This window comes from Equus asinus, chromosome 14, assembly GCF_041296235.1.
Source record: "Equus asinus isolate D_3611 breed Donkey chromosome 14, EquAss-T2T_v2, whole genome shotgun sequence".
Lineage (NCBI taxonomy): Eukaryota > Metazoa > Chordata > Mammalia > Perissodactyla > Equidae > Equus > Equus asinus.
Window position 1 is genome coordinate 9409378 of NC_091803.1, and position 23472 is coordinate 9432849.

Consider the following 23472-nt stretch of genomic DNA (forward strand, 5'->3'; position numbering starts at 1 on the left):
AGAAGGTTCCAAAGATCCCTTCTTTTGCTAGTCACACCCTTGTATAAACTGCTCCCCTTGAGTGTAAGCTGGACCTCGTGATTTGCTTCTGACTAATAGAATAAGGGAAAGGTGATGGGATATCATTTCCCTCATTAGTTTCCAAGATTGTGACTTCTGTCTTGCTAGCAGACTCTCTCCTGGCTTTGATGAAGCAAGCTGCCATGTTGGAGAGGCCTACATGACAAGGAACTGAAGGTTGCCTCCAGCCAACTCCAGCCAACAGCCATCCAGGTATTGAGGCTCTCAGTCCAACAGGCCTTGAGGAACTGCATCCAGCCAGCAACTATAGAAGTGAGCAAAGAAGTGTGTATTTCCCCAGTCAAGCCTTCAGCTGAGACCCCAGCCCCAGCTGCCACCTTAATTGCAGCCTTGTGAGAGACCTTGGAGCAGAGAACCCAGGTAGGCCTTGCCTAGATTCCTCACCAACAGAAACTATGAATTAATAAATACTTGTTTTTTTAAGCCACTAACTTTTGGGGTATTTGTTATATAGTAACTAACACACCCCTAAATTACTGTAACCTTGGTGTAAGATGTAGCATGGATGGGAAGGCAGGCACCAAATGAGAGGACAACCTCCTTGACAACATTCCTGGAGATACTGTCTTTAATCTCGAAGACTATCCCAAGTTCTCTTAGCTGCAGTGGTATCATTGTGCTCCCCCCAGCCCTGATTAGTCTCCAGGAGGTGAGGCCTAGGTAAGGTAGTGCTGGGTGGAGTGGATGGCCAGGATGTGGGGTGTTAATCTGTCTGGAAGGGACATTTTGAGCTCAAAGTGACCCTCAGGGACCATGAGGAGTGATGATGAGGTCATTCTTCCTTTCCTCATCTTTTCCTTGCTTTTTCACTCACTCCACCATTCCTTTTTCCCTACTTGTTGTCTCCTTTTGCCCCAAGTTCTGGGTGGCTGCCCGACGACCATTCCTACAAATGATAGCCAGGTGATCTCTTGGTCTTGCAATAATTCTACCAAGCTGGGCATCCTGAGGAAGTTTCCCTCGGGAGCGGCTCTTCCCATTCCTTGAGGTGTCCTCACATGCAGGGAGACCTCATTGTTGAGCTCAGAATGTGCCTTCCAGACAGATTACCACCCCACATATAACAGATTCTTCGGCAGGACCCACCCAGTTCCTGGACCCTGCCCTGGCCACTCTAGTGTCCACAATCGCAAAACCCATCCATACACACACCTGAACTGACTGCTCACCTGTGAGATACTCAGGAATCAGCAACTTTTTCTAAATGAAGGTAAGTTACCGTTTTCAGGAAAAGATTCATATCTCTGGTCCTTTTCAGAGCTGCAAGGTCTCTCCTCCCGTCTGCTCCAGGAAGGGTAGAGGAAGGGCAAGGGTGAAGTGCCCCCCATTTTCGTTAGGGTCAGCTGAGGCGTGGGGACGCGGCCCACCACCCAGACCTCCTGAGGGAGAGAAAGGCTCTTAGGAGCAGGTGACATTCATTTCTCACCAAGAGATCCAAGAGCAACATTTCCCCCTGCCACTCACCTCAGGGCCTAAACACCCCCACACTTCCAATTCCAAAACTTTCTGAGGCAACAAGGGGAAATTCTGGCTGTATCCTTCTAGAGGAACGCATCCCACCCTGCAGCTGTGTATAGTTCAGGATAGTGAGGGAGCAGATGGAAAGACAAGTTGAGCCAAATTCTGAACTTGAAGGGTTTTTCTCATTTTGAAAAGGCCTGGAAGTTTTTAGAGTAAACTTTTTGTACTTTTTATGAAAAAGTAAAGTGTTTTAAGTACAGGACATCTGAGTAAGGTCAAATACAGGACCCAAGATAAAACTGAGAAAGCCACTGTCAGGCCCTCTACAAGGGACTAGTCATCTTGCAGAAACCAAAAGAGGAGATCAGTCAGAGCTGACTTCCCTCCTTCCTTTCCCTGAGCATAAGTGCTGGGAACCCCAAACCCACTCCCCCAAAGCACCACACAGAGAACACTACTCTCTCTTGGCAGAAACATTTATTGAGGATGATCAGTATCCTTGGTTGTGCTAACTATGGTTCTCATCAGAGGATGTGTTCTCGTGAAAACGGCAATGCTTTCTCCACAAGGACTGAATGATTTCTTTGGGGACATTTTTCCTCCCTGGAAGTGTTGGAGAAGCATTTCCTGTTTGAATAGAAGAGTCAGATCTCTGAACACAGTGCTTTCATTAGAGGTGAGGGTGGCCGGAGGGACGTGGGATACATCATGCATGCAGGTGGGTCTTGGATGGGGCACAGACTCCCTGTAGGGTGGGGAAGGGGGTTGACTCTGGCATAAATGCTGGTCCTTGAAGGCCACAACTTTCCAGGGCTGTCTGATCCTGTCTCTTTTCTGTCTAACCCTTGTACAAAAACTCTTGTCAGGAGGGACAGCATCTTGGCTGCAGGATGTGGTCCTTGCCCATTCCCCTGGCTGTGGGTCAGAGAGAGCCCCGTAGTTGGAGGGATGTCCCTCGTCAGGCTCTACCTGGGCCTGCAGTTCCCCCTTCTGCTGACTTAACTCTGCAGCCTCAGGTTCGTATCTCCATGCCAGTTTCTCCTCTAGGATCTTCCCGATGGCTGCCATGAGCTCATGAGCTTCAGGAGGCCCACAGCTCACGAGAGCTGCACTTTGAGCTGGGTCTCGGAGCGGTGCAAAGGTTGACGTGAACTTGGCTTTTTGCTGGGGACTTTCCTGCCCTGTGATTTTTTCTTGGAATTAATCCACTGAAAAAACTGCCTCATTTTTTTTCTGAAGTAACTTTCAGGAGGAAACTGTTCATTCTGTGACAGATACGGGGAAGTGCCCTCTAATTCTCTGTCCTCAATAGAGTGGCTCTTCTTTCTGGCTTTAGACGTCCCAACTCCTGAATCCTCGCTTCCACATTCTCCTGCTCTGGAGTCCAGAGGTCTCACTGTCTTTGCAGCTGGTGGGAAATTCCTATCCTGGCATTTCCATGAGACATGCTTAGAGGCCCAGGGTTCCCGCCAATCCCCATTGTCCTCCAAGTGGACTTGCAGTACCTGGGAAACTCCCATGTCCCCACTGGAGACGCTCTGGGACTGAGTCAGTGAGGAGTCGGAAGGCAAGCTATCTGAAGTAAGGGATATGTCAGCGGGAGAGCCTTTAGGCTGGCTATGTTCCTTGCTCTTCAATTGCAACTTCAACTCGGTAAGGAGCTGTTTTTTAATGTCTGATGGCTTGGAATCTTGGGGAACTGGTATTTTTGGTGAGGGACATTCACTGGTCAGGGTAGTTTCTACTTTGCTCACATTGATATTTACCGTTTGGGAGCTTCCCAAGTTGTTGGTTGTCAAGATGTCACAAGATTGTGATGTAAGAACGCACAGCTCCTCAGCCTTGAATATCTCCCTGAAGTTCATGGTGGACGTGGAAAAATGTTTTCAATTCTCCTCCACCATCTTTTGGCCCTGAATCATGTCATCTCTATCACTGGAACTTACATTCTCATCCCTTGGCACATGTCCAGCCCCAGCTTGCCTTGTGGGCACCTCTCGGCTGCATCTGTTATTGTCTAGTGCAGTCTTACTCTGACTCACTTTGTCTATAAAGCTGTGTGTGAGGATCTCTGAAGTCTGTCTGCCATGCTGGATTGCCTGGATGTCCTTGGCAAGCTCCTGGTCGATATCAGAGTGGGATGGTTTTAGGGCCCCCTGTCCTTCGTTGCCCACAGATGAGGTAGCAGGGAGTGGAAGATCCAGGATGGGGACTGAATTCGTTGTTTTCACCTTATTTCCCTGAAAACTTTTAGAGCTTCCCTCAAGGGGCTTGGAAACCTCAGCTTTTGGAATCCACCCCAGAAATATAGGTGGCTGAGGAGAGAAAGTCAAATTGGGGAAGAGGCCATGTTTTGGCTTCTCTCAACTTATAGGATTTTATGGATTCAAGAACTTTGAGGGGTAGGCCCCACCTCTGACTCACGTGAAACCTTATAATATGGGCTTCTAGCACCCGTCGGGTGTTGGGATCCAGAAAAGAAAGCTCTGGAGTGGTCATCTGGGGGTGGACCCCACCTACTGTTATGTTTTTCAAATTTCTGTTTTCCATATTGTTCTGGGAACTCCCAGAAGGAGGGGATGGGTTGTCCTCAGCCAGCCATGAATGACACACCCCAAGGGGGATCCTCCCCACAGTGATCTGCCAAAACTACTGGCTTACATGTAATCTAAGAATGGTTTTCATTTCATTCTGGTCTGTGTCCTTCCTTGAGACATTTAAGAGTTGATTCCCTGAGTAATTCCTTGAGTGACACACACAGCTACTTTTTGTCTCTGAGGCAGCCCTCAGACTCTTTAGTAGGTAGCATTCTGAGACCCTTGGAGGACTATCTTCTGGGCTCTTCTCTAGGATATGTCCAAGATTCCTCTTCATGTCCTGCCTTAGTTGAAACTTTGTTGAGATCGTCTCATGGAAGCTTCCTGGGAAACTCAATTCAGTCTCTGCTAGATCCTTGCTACTCTGGCCCTGAAGCTGACGGAGCTGTGAGTGAGTGTGTCTGCCTTTTTGCTGAGATGTTTCTGTACATTTACACAGAGACTCTAGATTCCTACTGGCATGGAGGCAGCAGTGTGAGAATAGCCTCCTTGGAATGTGGAGCTCCATTTTATCCTGGGGTTCACTGGTGATATGAAAATGGCCAGGAAGGACAGAGACTGGTACATAGGCATGGGAGGACTGGCTGACCAAAGGAGGGGTGAGAGCTTGAGGACAAGTGGCTTCTTGAGATTTTTGGAATGCAGGGACTAAACCCCACAGACTTTCTTGTTGCTTCTGCAACATATGCCATTTCAGGTGTTGATTTTCAGTTGAGATATGAGAGTCTGACTCAATCTGGGATCTATGGAAAGACACTCCATGGTCCCTAATCTGGGATGGAGAAGAAGATGGTAGGATTGAGAGTGGGGATTGAAGGTGGGCATGGGGCTGGACCTGAGTGAAAGGTGGGGGCTGGGATTGGGGGTTGGTCTGAGAGAAGGGTTGCGGATGTACATCGGAGAGGGGAGGAGGGTGAGAATGGGGAAGTGGTGGAGATTCTGGATCCCACATCTTGACTGCAGAAGCATTACAGATTCCATTGAATAAGACAAAATGAGACCCTAGTGGGGCACTACTACTAGAAACCAGGAGAGTGGCCACCAGGGACTCACTGTGCAGAGAGGGAAGACCCCAAAAGGGCTGGGTATATTTCTGCTGCAAGTTTTCTCCCAAAGTCTTGACATACAGTAGCTGTTGACGAATGCTCAGCTGCTCTGGTTTGCCTGTGATGTCCCAGCCAGTTTTGGGGGCTGTGGTGTCTTGTACGTCAAGTGGCTGCAATGAATTCCCTGAAGACATCCGTTGGTTTTCTGAGCACATTTGTTTTGAAAATAGTCCTTCCTCCTTTTCTTTCTTCTCTAAAATCTGGAAATCCATTCTCTTTTTTATTTGTCTTGCCAAGAATGCCTGACCGTTAAGGCCAAGGAAAGAATGGCTGCTGGCCTCCATGTGATTGGTAGCAGAGTCTCCCCAGAGACAGGTCTCTAGTAGACAGAGGGAAACTTGCTCTCGTTGAAAATCAGAGTGTGATAATGTGGGGAGGAACATGTTCCTGGCAGGAGCCTGACAACAAGAGAATTCTGAAATTGACAGACTTGAATGGTCAGTGCCTCTGACTGTTGGGACATAAGTGGACAACCCACCAGGGCTATCTGGAGATGAGTTCTCTGGAAGAGACTTCAATAAGATGGAAACCGATTTAGACTGAGTCACAGTTAAAGGGTGGTCTGTCGGTGGTGAGACAGACAGGCTTGGTGGTCCGTGATGACAAGCTAGTGAATCAAGCTAGTGGATTCATTATCTGGGACAAATTTGGTAAGGCGTTAATATCTTGGGAAAGGGTGCGGTCAAGAGAGAAGATCGTATTCAGAGACAGAGTGGCCTCTGGTTGGAGAATAGGATCCATTGCCTGGGTGTCATGTGGTGGGAGAGGGGGAAGGGCAAGGGGTTGGGGTGGGGAATAGTCTGCTGGGAATTTGGACTCCAAGGGAGGAAAAGGCTCTGGTGGCATAGAGTGACCCGGTGGTGAGGGTGAAAGAAAGTCAGCTAAGGGTGTCATTGGGTTAGGTGAGAGAACAGAGGGGGGCGGTGGGGATGGGTCAGGTGGTGGGGATGGTGTTAGGTCTCCTGGAGGGACTTCTGAGAAGGCGGAGGACAGAGTAAATGATGACTCAGTCCCAGAAGCTATGGAAGCCAGAGAGGACACAGAGGCAGTATCATCTTCCAGGTCCTCCAGGAACAGCAGCCAATTGACCTCCACGGTTGTGCTATTACACACCTCCCAGGAGGGGTCTGGACATAGCAGTTGACGAAAGCAGATGGTATCACGATGCTGGCCCCGGGGACTGAAGGAGACAGGACATACACAGCTGCAGCCAGGACCAGAACAAATATATGGGGCCCTGGCAGGTCTGACAGAGGTAGGGGCACCCATTGCATACTGTCCTTTCACATCCCCCCACTTCCTTGAGCTCACAATCTATGTTGTTTCCTTCTCCCCAAGACTTTCACAATCTGGATTTCAAAATCTGAGGATTTTCCCTCCCTTAGCAATCTCACGTTTCACTGAGGCCCTAGAAATTCTGAGACCCTACTAAGAAGCAGGATACAGGAAAGAAGGATTGTGTTTAGTCACCTTTGCAGCAGAGAAAGCACCTTCCTTGCCTCCTCTGCTTCGCGCTGGCAAGCTCTCCCACCTGGGAAACCAGAAAAGTGATGAAGACAGAAGCAAAGAGATCTTTTAGGAGGCAGAGTAGAATGTCCTTTATGGTACCCTTGGTAGATTGGACTTGGAGAGCTCCAAGAATTAGGATTCAAGATCGCACGGTTAATGATAATAATAAAGCTCACGTATGTATGTTGCTTTATCATTCACAAAGGGCTTTCATTCATATATGTATGTCATCCCATGTGAGGCTCAAAAACACCATGTGAGGAACATAGGTCACTGGTTACTCCAAGGAAGAATCTGATCATCCAGGAAGTCAAAGTACTTTCACAAGGTCAGGAGACAGAAGTTCTGACTCTTGACATCTCATATGGCCACTTATTGGGCAAAGCCCATTGCCCAGGTCCATCACTGCTTCATGCCCAGAGCTGGGCAGAGCAGGAATCTGAGAAATGTTTCAGGTTCTGACTGCTTTCCCATGAGCCTCTCCTCTGAGGGCTCTGTTTTCTGAGAGGGACTGTATCTAGTGACTGACATCCTCAGAGACCATGGACCTGGGACCTCATGGAAAAGACAGGAAGGGTCACCCTTGGAGAGCTCAGGTGGGATAGGTAGAACCTTACCACTTGGTGTTCCACCTTTTCTTCTCCTCTTGGCTCTGTCCTGACACTGAGAACAATGAGAAAAGAATGAGGGGCTGGGACTCATTGGTCTCACTTCTCTGTTTAGGAAAGTCAGATATTTGTTATCCAAGAATAATATGACTCTCTATTTTAATTCCTATAATTTTGCGTTCCTTCCTTTTATTAATTTTTAAAGGTGATAAAATTCTTTCAGTTTTTCCTTCTTTGAAAACCTCGAAGGAGGATTTTTGGCTATGAGGTCCACACTTGATATTCTCAGTCAGAAGTCCTCTGCTCAAGGAGGGCATAGACTCTGAGGCCCACAGTCACATCTGTGCTTCCTCAGATAGGCCCCTGTATCCTGGGACAGAGCTCTTGCTCCAGCATCTGCTCAGAGACTCAGCTCTGTTCTCCTGATCTGCCCAACACGAAGGAAGGCTTGGCAAGTGGCGCCTGACATGGCAAGATGACTCATGATCAAGTGCTGGGAACGGTGTTCTCCTACACAGATCTGAAATGCTAAATAACTGAATCAAGGACTACAGAATCACTGTTTGGGATTTTATTTGGGAACCTACCAGCACACCCAGACAGTCTGTGAGCTTTAAATGGAATCCTTAGTCCTCCCTGAAGCCCTAGTTCTGCCTGTTCTCTTCCCCTAAGAAAGCAATGGTCTGTCCTCTCCTCAGACTTCCCATTTTAGGTGTCTCTCTGGCCCAGCCAAACTCATTTAAAAATGTGAGAAAGGGAACAGGAAAATAAAGAATTATTCTTTGAGGAGTGACTTTTGGTTCCAGCTCCAACACTTAAAGAGCTTGGGAGTCTTTACTACGGTCCTTAGGAGAAGCAAAAGCTGAGCAAACTGAAAATCAGTGGCTTTTCTTGAAGTCACCAGAGAATTGAGGTTGCAGGGCAAACTACTACCCAAAATCTTCAGAGAGGGTGAATGCAGAGAATCACAGTTAAGATCAGCTTACCTGGAGCAGAAGCCACTAGAGCCATAAACTGGTAGAAACACGTAAAAGACACTGACAAACTGCTGAGGATGCATGTGGGCTAGCATGAAAGTGAGAAACTCCTGGAGGACCGTTTAAGGGGAGGCCCCACCTACTCGTGAGTTTTACTTCCAGGAACCCTACTAAGTTCTCACAGTGAAGAACCATGAAGAAACTCTGATGTTTCTGGCACGGGAGGGTGGGGGAGAAAGGTTACCATTTTGAAAGGATTTTGAAATATCCCGAATGTGCTCCATAATAGAAGCCTCCTCAACAGGGGAAAAGACTACCAAGCCTTATCCCACGTGGGTGAAGGGCAGTTACCCAACTGCAGCCCCCTGTAGCCTTCCCGTCTCATCTAAAGAGTTGAAAGAAAAGAAAAAAAAAGCTTAGAAACACTTGTGAACGTCACAACCCAGGGACACAGGCCCACTAAAAGATTTAATTATATCCCCTCCCTTAACACCTTCCCACCGCGTCCCCAGGGCTGCAGTATAGTGATGGGATCATAGCTGAAAGAGTTGCAAGGCATGGGCTCTGTTTAAGGAGGAGATTTAGGGGAACCTAAAGACACAAGAAACACAAAAACAAGGACACTAGAGGAAATGGAAGCCTCTGATACGCACAGCTACGGTAAATATTAAACACAGCCCAACACCTAGCCAGATGAGCATAAAACTTCACACTAAAGGTTTATTTATTTCAGTTCCTATTTCCTAATACAGCGTGTCTGGCTTTCAACCAAAAATTACAAGGCATCCTAAAAGGCAAGAAAAAACAGTCTAAACAGACAAAGCAAGCATCAGATCCACATTCACATTGACACAGGTTTTGGAATTATCACACATAGAATCCAAAATAACCATGATTAGTATGTTAAGGGCTCTGATGGAAAAAATAGATGGCACACAAGAACAGATGAGGAATGTCAACAGACAGAGGGAAATTCTAAGAAAGAATCAAAAGGGAATGTTAGAAACCAAAAACACTACAAGAAATGGAGAAGGCCTGTGATTGGCTCATCTGTAGATTGCATACGGCCAAGGAAGGAATATGTGAGTTTGAATATATGTCAATAGAAACTTTGCAAACTGAAATGCACAGAGAGAAAGAAAAAAAGTTTTAAAGCCCAGAATATCCAAGAACTGTGAGACAGTTTCAAAATATGTAGCATGTGTAATTGGCATACCAGAAGGAGAAAAGAGAAAGAACAGAGTAGAAAAATATTTGAAGTAATGATGGCCAAGGATTTTCCAAAATTAATGACAGGTTAACCATAGATTGTAGAAGCTCAGAAAAGACCCCAACAAGATAAATACTAAAAAAGTCTATACTTGGACATATCGTCTTCAAACTGTAGGAAACCAAAAGATAAATCTTGAAAGAATCCAGAGGAAAATAAACACCCTACATCTAGAGGAACAAGGATGAGAATTGTGGGATTCTCATCATAAACCACGCAAGCAAGAAGAGAGTGAAGTGAAATATTTAAAGTGTTGAAAGAAGAAAAAACACCACCCACCTAGAATTTTCTATCTAGTGAGATTATCATTCAAAAGTGAAGGAGAAATAAAACCTTTCTCAGACAAACAAAAACTGAGGGAATTCATCAGCAGCAGACCTGCTCTGCAATAAATATTTTTAAAAAGTTCCTCAGGGAGAAGGAAAATGATAACTTGGATCCTCATTAAAAAGAGGAAGAGAAGGAATAAATTAAGGTAAAATGAAACTTTTTTTTTCTTATTCTCAATTGAGCTAATAATAATAGTGACAATGTATTGGGTGATTATAGTATATGGATAAGTGAAAGGAATGAAAACACTGATACAGAGGACTTACATTAGTTATAAATGTATATTACAAACTCTACAGCAACCACTGAAATTTTTTTTAAAGAACAATTGATATAGTAAGAGATGAGAGAAAATGGAATCATATAAAATGCTTATGTAAAACCAGAAAACGCAGAAAAAGAGAAGAAAAAAGAATAGATATAATGAATAGTAAACAGTTATAGACATTGTAGATATGAGTCCTACCGTATTTTTAAAAAATCACTAAATATAAATCGTGTAAATTCACCAGTTAAAAAACAGAGACTGTCAGTGCATAAGAAAACAAGACCCAATTAAATATTGTATACAAAATGCCCGCTTTAAAAATAAAGATACAGATAGATTACAAATAAAGACAGAGAAAAATGTACCATGCTAACACTAACCAAAAGAAAACAGGAGTAACTATATTAATTTCAGACAAAGCAGACTTCAGAACAAGGAAAACTATCAGGGATAAAGAGGGGTATTACATAACCATAAAGGGTCCATGCTCCAACGAGACACACAGTCCTCAACATGTATACATCTAACAACATAGTGTCAAAATATGAGGCAAAAACTGGTAGAACTGCAAAGAGAAATAGTTGAATCCATTGTTATGTTTGGAGATTTCACCCTCTCCCTCAGAAATGGACAGATTCAGCAGGCAGAAAATCAGTATAGATGCAGTTGACCTGAACAGCACCATCAGTCAACGTGATCTAATTGACATTTTTCAGAGTACTTCATCCGATAATACACATTCTTCTCAAACTCTCATGGAACATTCACCAAGATAGACCACGTTCTTGGCCACAAAACACACTTTAACAAAAATAAATAGAGATTGTACAAAGTATGTTTTCAGACCATAATGGAATTAAACTAGGAATCAATTACAGAAGGATAGCTGGAAATCCTAAAATGTTTGGAGATTAAACAACACGCTACTAAACACATTGGTCAAGGAAGAAGTCTCAAAGTATTTTAAACAAAATGAAAATTAAAATAGAACTTAGTAAAATTTATAAGGTATAGCAAAAGCAGTACTTAGTGGGAAATTGATAGCATTGAATGCATCTATTTGAAAAGAAAGATTTGATATTTCTGAGGGACCTGATTTACTTACCTGATTGATGTCTCTCTCTGTCCGAAATATTGGGAAACATGGACTCCTCTTTAGGTAGCAGAGTGACAGAAGAAGGAGCCCCACCCCACACAGGAAGGCAGGGATGGGAATACCTAGGAACTCAAGCTGGAGCTCAGCCATGGTGCATTAACATTCCTCAGACAAAGAGGGTGATCTGCATCACCAGAAGTGCACTGCCACCTCAGGCAGCTGGGCATTAAGAGTGCACATTCTAGACTAGAGTTCCAGGCCCGCATCACAGAGCTTTAGCATAGACACCAAAGGTCCTTGAAGGTCGGGGAGGGGAAAACACAGAAGTGATGAACCCACAACCCTTCCCCCACCATCCAGGCCAGCAAATCAGTCCACCCCTCTGAGGCCCTTTAGATACTTCCAACTTACCTTCCAACTCCACATATTCACCATAGCATATATTTCACCTTGGTGAAATTTTCTATTTATTCTGTTACCCAGCTATTACCTAAGAGCCTTTTATTGCTTGGCGATCTCCTTTTGGACCCCCACGTCATCTTTGAAAGTCGGTCCTGTGCCCAGGGATTTACATCCCCAAGATCTACTCGGCCTTCAACTAAAACTTCCCCTCATACATAATGTGTTTTTACCTGTATGAAACCAGAAATACACTCAGCAGCAGCCCCACCTCCCATTATCTCCTCAAAAGAATCCACTATCACCAAAAAGCATGAGAGAACAGAGTAGCCTGTATCAACCAACAGAAAGCATGAGAAAGAGGGCCACAAGGGCGTGGCGCATCCGTGGACCCAGGGCAAACAACTTGAAAATGTTTGGTAGTTCTTCTTTTCCCCGAATCCCTCTTAGGCTAGTCAGCCTCTAAAGGTTCTCAAATCTGGCCTCCTCCACCCATACGGTGTCTCACCCTGCTGCTCCCTCTTTTTCTCTGCCAAATCCCCTCCTCCCAGCAAAATTTTAAACTTTTCCATTATTTTACAGAGCAATTGTGCTGGACCATGACCTGCAGAGTCAAACTCATCTTGATTTAGGGACTAGGCTTCTCTTTAGCATAACTTCTAGTGAGCACAGTTGTAATCATATTTGACAGTACCTTTAGATTTTGTTTGAATCACACCTATGGTTAATTCTTCCATGAAAGGTTTTATGATTTTTTCCCCATCTACTTTCTATCTTTTCCCCAAAATTCCCATTGACATCTCTGTACCTTTTTAAACAATAATGTCATTATTGTTGATGGTGTATATATATTTATTTCATCTCCCCCCACGCTAGCTAGTCATTTAATAGTTATAACTTTTACAGCTTCATTGTTTAGTGCTAAACTGCTGGAATGAAGCCCTGTGTCATGTCCTCCCTTTGCGTGCCCACATTCCCTCGCTGAGTCTGATGAACCTATCTTGGCCGCAGACACCCAATCCTTTCCCTCCCATGTGAGAGGGTTTACCAGTAATGACAGCTCCTTTCTTTCCCTGTCTTCTCCCTCATCCACAGCTTCACCATCGTCTCTACCCAAAAGGAAGGTACACTTCAAGCCCACCCCTCTCATGTACCCTCCCTCGACTGCAGAAGGTCTCTGTTCAGACAAATCCCTCTATGTATCTTTTCTTCTCTGGCATTGCTTTTTTATAGCAAGTCTGGTCCTGACTGCCCCTAAGGTCCCCAGGACTGATGATTGTAAAATCATCCTTTAAAGTCTGAGCAAGATAAGCTCCACCAACAATAGTTTCAGGTCGGGCCGGCCCCATGGTCGAGTGGTTAAGTTTGCACACTCTGCTTTGGTGGCCCAGCGTTTCGCCGGTTTGGATCCTGGGCGCGGACATGGCACATTCATGGACATTCGTGTGTGTGTGTGTGTGTGTGTGTGTGTGTGTGTGCGCGTGTGCTGATAGAGAAAGAGGAGGGAGGGAGCGGAGACAGAGACAAAGTGGAGAGATATCGAAAATGGGTCAAAATACTAATGGGTACACCTGGATAAAGGGTATATGGTTGTTTACCATCCATGCAACTTTTCCACAAGTTTATCTTTAAATAAATACATTTTAAAAATGGACCGTTGGCTGTTGTCCCAAATTTTGCCTAACCTTTGAGATTTCTGGCTTTGATTCCCACAGCTGCCATCACTAGCGTACCCAAACCCCAGAAGTGTGCAATGGTGACTTTAAAACAGTTGTCGCAGGTTCTGTCCCAGGCAAGAAACCCTGGATCCTCTTCGCACATTTAAAGTGTGCTAACATTCCAACAGGGTTTCACAAAATACTGGAAAAGAGCATCCCCCCCAAAATTTTTTTTAAAAAAATTATGCATAATATAAAACAAAAACCAAAGCAAAGAACAAAATATTCAACATGTGTACAGCATGAAACCCTTAATTTCTTCCTTATCTGGTGCCACTGGGTCGTCCGTCTTCTGGGGTTTTGTGGTGTGAGTTGGTTTGCCGGCACTTCCTCTGCTCTGCTAGTCAGTTACCACTCCTGCACCGGATTTCCGTCTTCAAAAAATGTGTTGACATCTTTTGTCATATCTTCTCCCCTTCTTGTCATCCTCAAGGGCCTTATTCTTTTTAAATCCTTTACTTGTTTTAGCAGCTTTATTGAAATAGAGTTCACATACTATACAACTTACCCATTTAAACTGTATAATTCCATGATTTTTAGTATATTCACAGATGGGTAACCATCACCACAGTCAATTTTAAAGCATTTTCATGACTTCAAAAAGAAACTTCATAACCTTTAGCTGTCATGCCCCTGTCCTCTCATCCCCCCAGCCCTAAGCGACCACTAGTCTACTTCCTCTCTCTCTAGATTTCCCTGTTCTGGACAATTTCGTATGAATGGAATCATATGAGGTTATTTGTGACTGGCCTCTTTCACTTCTGCGTAATGTTGTCAGGGTTTGTGCATATTGTAGCATGTATCAGTACTTTTTATTGCCAAAAAATATTACATTGTGTGGATATACCGTAATTTATTTACCCATTCGTCAGTTGATGGACGTTTAGGTTGTTTCTGTCTTTTGACCGTTATGAATAATACTGCTATGGACATTTGTGTACAAGTTTTTGTGTGGACGTATGTTTTCATTTCTCTTGAGTGTATAGCTAGAAGTGGAATTTCTAGGTAATATGGTAATTCTGTGTTTAACTTTTGAGGAACTGCCAGACGGTTTTCCAAAACAGCTGCACCATTTTTCATACCCACCAGCAGCGTAGAAGGGTTTCAGTTGCTCGGCCTTCTAACACTTGCTATTATCTAACTTTTTGATTCTAGCCATCCTGTGTGTGAAGTGCTATCTCACAGTGGTTTTGATTTGCATTTCCCTGGTGACTAATGATGTGGAGCATCTTTTCATGTAATATTTTACTTTTGGGGAAGGAGAGGAGATAAAAAAGTGTTTGATCTCCTGTGTTTAACTCATCATACAGTAGCTTGTTTTAAATGTATTACAGGAAAAAAACTTTCTTCTAAATCTTTGAAAACACTTGCATGGTGATGTGAAGTCCTTATCACATGTACCGTTTTCTCCTTCTGTGCTCTCTACGTGCTGCAGTCACTGTGTGACTGAGGGACTGCAACACCGTGCACTGCATTTGCTTAGGAAGATTCCTTTCTGCGTGGGGTGGAGGGAGGAGTTAACTCAGTGACTTCTCAGGCTTGACTACAGGGCTGAGCAGAACTGATGGCCAGAGCATCTAAAGCTCAGTGCGTTTCCTCCCCATGGCTCTGTCCATCTGTTTTGGGTCAGTGAGCTCCACAGGTAGTAAATGTCAAAGAAACATGAGAGCTGTGACATGGGCACAAAGCATACACCTGAGAGACGGACGGCAGGATGTTCCCATGGGCTTTTGCCCCTTAACCGTAGTGTAGGAGACGGGCCGTATCACACGTGCCAGATGATAACAGTGAAAGTGGGGTCAGGGGTACATGGGAAGTTCCACTGCTCTTGTGCGTGTTTAAACATTTCTGTAATAGAAGCTTAAAATAATGAAAGAAGCTGGGTGCCTCCTAAAGAGAGGGAGGGGACGAGAGGATACCTGGCAAGGGGGCTCAGTCCATCAAGATGAGGGTTCAGCTCTCTCAATAAGGACATTTCAGGAAGTGTAATCATTGAGGTTAGCAAGGAAACCTCTTTTCATATAACAGGAAAGAAGGAAAGGAGGAACGGGAAAAGGTTTTTGTGAAGCTTTATTGACGGAAAGTTCCTGTCTCCTGACTTCTAGTTCCTCTGTGATCAGTGGTCCAGCACATCTACTGAGCAAATGGAGACAGCCTAAATTTGAGGAAAGTGAAGGAGATTTGAAATAAATTTGAGTGTCCCTGGAGAGAGAATGGAGTAAGGAAACAGCGACCTAAGCTCCATTTGTTTTGTTCTCATGTTAGTAAGCATGGGATAATTCTTTGTGGAATGAGTGAGTGATTTCCAGCTAGTGTTGGGGCTGAATTTACTGTGGCATCGGTAGACTCCATTGTGAGATTTAATCCAATAGTGATCAATTAGATATAGGAAGGCATTTCTGGGAAAGGCAGAGAGATGGGATTTTGCCAGACAGGAAGGATTAAAAGGGATTGGATGGGGCCCATTAGTAGCGGAGCTTTTTAAATGTTGGTTACCTGACAGACCATCAAGTCTACCCCGGAGAGGGAGGAAATGTAAACAAGAGCTTGACGGACAGACAAGGAGTAAGTGGAAAAATGAATGGCCTGGAGTTGAAAAGTTAACAAGGGGCATGTGAATCAGAAGAATGAGAGACGAGGCCAAAGGGTGGAATGTCCGACTGTAATAATCTGGATGGCTGAAGTGTTCCTGGTGATAAGCTCTGGAGTGTGGCAGTAACTACACTGGAATGGAAGGAAAGGACCCTAAGATGAGATGATGTAGAAACTGAGAGGCTGGTCTTTGGCTGGTCTATCCACATCGATGGTAGAGCCCTCCGTGGCCTCCTCACCTCTTCAAGTCTCCTGCCCTGGGCCCCATCCCCTTCCCAGGACCTCCACAGAATCTGCATTCTTTCTTTGACCTCAAGTTTCAGACATTGTGGGGTCAATGGCATAACTCTGGACAAGAAGATACAAGTGTGGAGTGAGAGAGGCTGTAGTGGACACCGGTTTTGTTTTTGGTTTTTGTTTTAACACCTAGCGTTCACAAGTCTTTCTGGGAAAACTACCTCCAGTGCCCTCTGGGATACTCACCCCATTTGTGTAGAGTGTGCCTGCGTGCGTGTGCGGTTTTGTTACAATAGTTACCATTATACTTGTATCTTTTCTAATGTCCTCAAATTCCTTTCCCTTACTTGGAGTCTTATTTCGTTTGTCACCTATATCTTGACCCCCTCTTTTTACTTACAGAACAATCATTTTATTCTATTTTTCCCTTTTTCTCCTCCCTTCCATTTTTAAAATCATGTTGTTTTTAGAAAACAAAATTGGTATTTTATTTTTCCACCCTTGTAACCATCTTTATTTTACTTAGACATCTACAACTTAATGTATTTAACGCTCACCATCATAATGCTTTTTGAATTTTGCCCCAGTTGACACTCAGCCAATTTTTGAGTCCCAGTCTAAGTGGAGTTGCCTTTCCTCCCAACCCCTATTGTAAGGGTGGGTATGTGTGCAGTCCATGGTGAGACCCCCATATATCTGTAACCTGGTGCATAGTCTGGGACTCATCTCTGGTTCATGAGCTGCAGGTGTTCTGGGGGAGACCAATTCAAGGCCGTGAATATCAGAGGCAGCACTTCCATCCCGACAGGTGAACTGTACACACTAAGGGCAAGATCTTGTATATTCTTATTAAGCATAGATGGAAGGAAGGCAGCAAGATCACCTTCCCCAAAGAGGGGGATGCCATGCCTCATGACCTCCCTGCAGATATTGTTTAGTATTCAAAGAACAGCCCAGTGCCTTTTTGGAATAAGGCATCAGTGTGCTGTGCAGTGCCTGGATCAGCCTCAAGGTGGTGATGCCTGGATCAGATTGAGGAGGGGGCGGGGGGAACAGGAAACAGGACAGGGTCACCATATGGATGATGAGGCATAAAGCTTTGTTCTACCAGCAAGGTCCTTCTTTCCCCTCTTCATTTTTTCTTCCCTCCTCGCTTACTCCAAGTCATCTTTTCCTTACTCTCAGCTTTATTTTATCCTGGGAGGTAGGTGGCTACCTGGTCAACATTGTTACTACTGGCAGCTGAGTGATGCTTTTGCTCTGCAACAAAATGTCATTGGGCAGTCTGAAGAAATACCTACAGAGGGGAACCACTTCCCCCAGGTGCCTTTCCAGTAGGGAAACCTCAATGTAAAGTTTAAAGTATTCTTCCCTAACACTTTAATATGACTCACATGACAGATTCTTAAGGAGTGTCTGTGCTGTTCCTAGCCCCTCCCCCACCAGCCCAGGATCCACTGCAGCAATACCCTCCCCCACCCCCCAAATCCCATTCAGGGTTCACCCACCTGTGGGGTCCTCTGGTCACTGACCTCTAAATCATGATGAAGCCACTGTTTTCTCTTCATTGTTGTTTTATGAACTGCATACCTATTCTTGACCCTCTTCGGATAGAGAAGACCTGTCTTCCCTACTCTCTGAAGGATGTAAAACATTCAGTGAGCGGAAGGTGTGGGCTGCTCTACACTTTCGTTAAGGCTAAGCGAAGAGGCAGGAGGCAGAACCCACCTCCTCAAACTTCATCAGGGAGGAAATGGGCTTTTGGGGGCACGTGATATCTCTTTTGTCAACAAGAGCTCCAGAGCACTGGTGACCTTTCAGAAGCCAGAGGAAGCAATCAGTAAGAGCTGAACTCACTCCTCCTTTTCCCTAAGCACAAGCCCTGAGTTACCTGAAACCCATGCCCCCAACACAGGACGCAGAAAAGACATCACTATTATTAGAGAATCATTTATTGGGGAGAATTAATATTCTCCACAAGAAGGAATTATTTTGCGGTGGGAAATTTTCCGCTCTCGAAACGCTGGAAAAGCGTTTTCTGTTGACATAGAGACGGATCCCTAAACATAGTGCCTTTAGCAGTGGTGAGAACAGCTGGAGGCCCCTGGGCCGGCTTGACGCCTGCAGCTGGAGCTTGGATGGGGCACATGCTCCCTGCGGGGCACAGATAAGGGACGCTTCTGATCCAATAGCTGATCTTTAAGCGCCACGACTTTCTGAGGGTGTCTGTTCTGGTCTCTGATCCGTCTAGAACATGTAGGATAATTCTGGCCAGCAAAGACAACTTCTTGGTGGCAGGACTTGGCCTTTGGCACTTTACAGGAGGGAGCCCTGTAGTTGGAAGGATGCCCCTGGAGGGGCTCTGCCTGGGCCTGCTCTTCTGCCTTCTGCTCAGTTTTCACAAACTTCCTCAGGGAAGGAAGGGGCTCTTGAGGGCAGGTGACCTCTGTTGCACACCGCTGCCCCAGTTTCTCCACTGGGAACTTCCCAGGGACCGTCCTGGTCTTCTGAGCCGTGGTGGTCCCAGTAACGGCAGCTCTCCCTTTAACCAGGCCTCTGCTCTGTGCAGATGATATGGGGCGGCCCTTTTCCTGGGGATGTTCTTGCTTTTTGCCTTTTGTCCCAGGACGAAGCCATTGAAAAATGTGGTTCATCTTTTTTCTGAACAGACTTTCAGGAGGAGGCTGTGCCTTCTGTGATGAGGTCTGGGAAGACTTGCTCCCAAGCGTCTCCTCTGATGCTGTGATCTGAGTAGGGAAACTCTTTCTTGTAGGCTGGGATGTCCCCAACCCTGCATCCCCTCCACCAAGCTCTTCTTTGTTGGGGCCCGGAGGGCTCAGTCTCATTGTAGCTGGTGGGAATTTCTTATCCTCGGACCTCTTTAGGTCTTTCTTAGGGACCCAAGGCTCCTTCCGCTGCTGCCTGCTGATCCCACTGTCCTCCAGATGGACATGCAGCACCTGGGAAGCTCCCATGTCCCCACTGGAGACACCGTGGGCATGAGTCAGTGAGGCCTTGTAAGTCAAGCTCTCTGAGGCAGGGGCCCTGTCAGTGTGTTGGCCTTGGACCTGGCTCTGATTCCTCTTCTCTAGTTTCGACTTTAATTCCCCAAACAGATGTTCCTTAAGATCCGATGACTTTGGGTCTTGGGGAACTTGTCTTTTTGGTGCAGGGCTTTCAATGGTCCCAATAATTTCTATTTTACTGTGATTCTCACATATCATTTGGGAGCTTCCTGGCTTGCTGGTTGTCAGTTTTTGACTGCACAGCGTTGAGCTCCTTGGCCCTGAATATGTCCCTGGTCGTGTTGTGCCCGGAAAAGGGTTCCGACTTCATCTTTTTGTCCTGTCGCCCTTCTCTTCTATCACTGGAACTCACTCTCTCATCTTTTGTCTCATGTTTGGCACCAGCTTGCCTTGCAGGCAGCTCTGGGGGGCATCTGTTGCCTAGCTGAGTAAATTTCTGACTCGCTTTGCCTGTGATACCACATGTGACAGGCAGATGAGTCTGCCTGGCACCCTTACTCCTCTGAACAACCTCTGCAATCTCTTGCTTGATACCAGAGGGTGATTGTCTCGGCACCCCTTGTCCTTCCCTGCCCATAGGTGAAGTAGCAGGGCAAAGACGATCCAGGACCAGGGCTGAATTTGTTGTTTCCGCTTTTTCTTGAAGAACAGATTTAGAGCTTCCTCTATGGGGCTCGAAGCCCTCGGATTTGGAGTCGACTTCCAAAGTTGGGTTATTTGAGGGGGGACAGTAGAAATAGGGCAAGGACTGGGATGCAGCATCTTCCAATTTAAACGCCTGTATGGATTCAAGGACCCTGCAGGGAAGGCCCCACTCCATCCTCATACGGAAACTTTTAATATGGGTTTCCATCATCTGTTGTGCACTGGAATCAATGAAGCAAAGCTCCTGGAAGGTATTCAGGGAGGAGTCCCCACCCACTGAAGGTGGCAAACTCCTCTGTATTATTTGGGTGCGGGATTTGTCAGAAAGCAGCAATGTCTGCTTGCTAGCATGCCATGAACTGCGCACCGTCCCAGGGAGCCGAGCCTCACTGATTTCCTCAAACTTCTTGCTCAAATGTGCTTTCAGGACATTTTCAAGTTGTTTCTGATCTAGACTTTCCTCCAAGGCCCTTGAAGTTTTCCCTGACAGACTTGCCTTGTGACTATTTAGGTCCTTCTCAGAGTCATCTGCCGGATCTTTATCTGAAGAGCTCTCTGGGTCACTCAACAGATGAGCTTTTGGGCCGTTCTCTGGGCTGTGCCCCTGATCCTTCCCCATCTCCTTCTCTACCTGAAGCAGTTCTGAACCCCTCTCATGGAAGCTTTTGGATTGGCTCAATCCAAAATTTAGATCTTTGTTCACCGAGATCCATGAGAGTCCACGATTGCTCTCTGACTTAGCTATCTCTGAGAAATCTCTTGGAGGCATCATCAGTGACAGACACTCACAGATCCTGCGGGGCAGGCCCCACCGGTGTTGGATGAGCCTCTTTCGAAGGTGATGTTCCAGTTTCTTCCTCAGCTCATCACTGAGAGGAAACTCTACGGGAAGGGTAGAGATGGAGGCATGGGCCTGGGAGGCCTGATGGTAAGGAAAGTTGGGAGCTGAAGAACAAAATTCTTCCTGAGATCTTTGGACTACAGAGGGGGAACCCCACAAACTTTCCTGTTGCTTCTGCAACACTTTCCATTCCAGTTGTTGAATTTCAGATGAGGTGAGAGACTCTGATTCATCCTGGGGTCTATGGTAACACACTCCACAGATCCTTATCTGGGGTAGAGGACCAGATGGTAGGATTGGGAGTGGGGATTTAAGGTGGGCCTGGGACTTGACCTGAGTGAGAGGTAGGGGCTGGGATTGGGGCAGGGTTTGAGGCAAGGGTTGGGGCTGGATCTCAGGCAAGGATGGAGGTGGGCGATGGAGAGGTACTGGGGATTCTTGGCCCATGGAGGCATTTGAGATGGTATTGAAAAGGAAGATTGTGGTGCAGTCACTTGAGTCACGGATAGCAGAGGGCAAGGACTCGCTGTGCAGAGATGGGAGACCCCAGAAGAGCTGCATACATTTTTCCTGTAAATGGTCCTCCAAGATTTTAGGATATGGGGGCTGCTCATGCATGTGCAGCTCCTTTGGTTTGCCTGCACTGCTCCAGAAAGGAAGGGAGAATGCTGAGTCACACTCATCAGCATTTGACTCTAACATTTTCCCCGAAGGATTTAGTTGGTGGCCTGGCCTAAGTTTTTTTGGAAAAGAACCCTTCTCCTTCTCCTTTTCCTTCCACATCAGGAAATCACTCCTCTTTTGGACTTGTCTCTCCAGGAGTGCCAGGACATGAGGGCTGAGAAATGAGAGGTTACCAGGCTCTATAAGGTTAGCTGTAGGGTGTCTCTCCAGAGAGGACTCTGGAGAATGGAGGGCAAGAAACTCTCGATTAAAATCACGTGGTGCCAAGGTGGAAGGTGCTAAGAACAAGTCTTTGGCACAAGCTTGCCACCAGGATAAGTCTGAAATTGACAGGCTTGAATGGTCAGTGCCTCTGATTGTTGGGACATAAGTGGACAACCCACCAGGGCTATCTGGAGATGAGTTCTCTGGAACAGACTTCAATAAGATGGAAACCGATTTAGATTGAGTCACAGTTAAAGGGTGGTCTGTCGGTGGTGAGACAGACAGGCTTGGTGGTCCGTGATGACAAGCCAGTGAGTCATTGGGATTCATTATCTGGGACAAATTTGGTAAGGGGTTAATATCTTGGGAAAGGGTGCGGTCAAGAGAGAAGATCGTATTCAGAGACAGAGTGGCCTCTGGTTGGAGAATAGGATCCATTGCCTGGGTGTCATGTGGTGGGAGAGGGGGAAGGGCAATGGGTTGGGGTGGGGAATGGTCTGCTGGGAATTTGGACTCCAAGGGAGGAATAGGCTCTGGTGGCATAGAGTGACCCGGTGGTGAGGGTGAAAGAAAGTCAGCTAAGGGTGTCATTGGGTTAGGTGAGAGAACGGAGGGGAGCGGTGGGGAAGGGTCAGGTGGAGGGGATGGTGTTAGGTCTCCTGGAGGGACTTCTGAGAAGGCAGAGGACAGAGTGAATGATGACTCAGTCCCAGAAGCTATGGAAGCCATAGAGGACACAGAGGCAGTATCATCTTCCAGGTCCTCCAGGAACAGCAGCCGATTGATCTCAGCAGTTGTGCTATTACACACCTCACAGGAGGGGTCTGGGCATAATAGTTGACGAATGCGGGTGGGATCGAGAGGCCGGCCTAGGGGCCTGCGGGAGACAGGAATTAGAAAACTGTAGCCAGGAGCAGAACAAGGAAAGGAGGACCTGCTGGCCTGTCAGGGGAGGGGCCACCTGAAGCCTGCTGCCCCTTCACAATGCCCCACATCTATGACTTCACCATACACCCAGCAGCCCTCACCCCAAGGCCTTCATTCACATACCCGTTCCTATGGCAAACCCCTCCCATGACTACTGCAGGCTGTACTGAATCCCTGGAATTGCAGAGAACATGTCAAAGAGGGATCAGGAAAGAAAAGACTAGTCACCTTTTCAGAATAGAAATTAGCCTCCTTTTCTCCTCTGTTTCCCTCTGGTAGTTTCTCCAACCTGGGAAACCAGAAGAGCGAATTACATGTAATAAAGGTAGAAGCATAGGTGTTACACAGGAGTCCCTTTATGGGAGACCCTTGGGATATTAACGGGATATTAACTCTGAAAGCCCCAAGAATCAGTAGATGTGGTCAAACGGTCAATGATAATATTAATAAGGTTCACATGTGTTTGTTGCTTCATTTATAAAGTACTGTCACATACATTATCCCATGGGATGTTCAAAACCACCATGTGAGGAACATAGGTCAATGGTTACCTCAAAGAGGAGTCTGATCATCCAGGAAGTCAACGTAGTTTCACAAGGTCAGAAGACAGAAGTTCTGACTCTTGGCGTCTCCCACGGCAACCCACTGGGCAACACCCATTGTCCAGGCCCATCACTGCTTCATGCCCAGAGCTGGGCAGAGCAGGAATCTGAGAAATGTCTCGGGTTCTGACTACCTTCCCATGAACCTTTCCTCTGAGGCCTCTATTTTCTGAGAGGGACTCTATCTAGCGGCTGACATCCTCAGAGACCATGGACCTGGGACCTCATGGAGAGGACAGGATGGGTCACCCTTGGAGAGCTCAGGTGGGATAGGTGGAACCTTACCACTTGATG

The 23472-nt window shown here is 46.2% G+C and overlaps 1 long non-coding RNA gene across 3 annotated transcripts in view; it reads left to right on the forward strand.

Annotated features, from left to right (window-relative positions):
• Nucleotides 1-23472, forward strand: part of LOC123276706 (uncharacterized) — a 64418-nt gene that overhangs the window by 29536 nt on the left and 11410 nt on the right. For all 3 annotated transcript variants that reach the window (XR_011494082.1, XR_011494081.1, XR_011494083.1), the window contains exon 4: nucleotides 172-441. This is a non-coding gene — a long non-coding RNA (uncharacterized lncRNA). The remainder of the gene's footprint in view (nucleotides 1-171; nucleotides 442-23472) is intronic.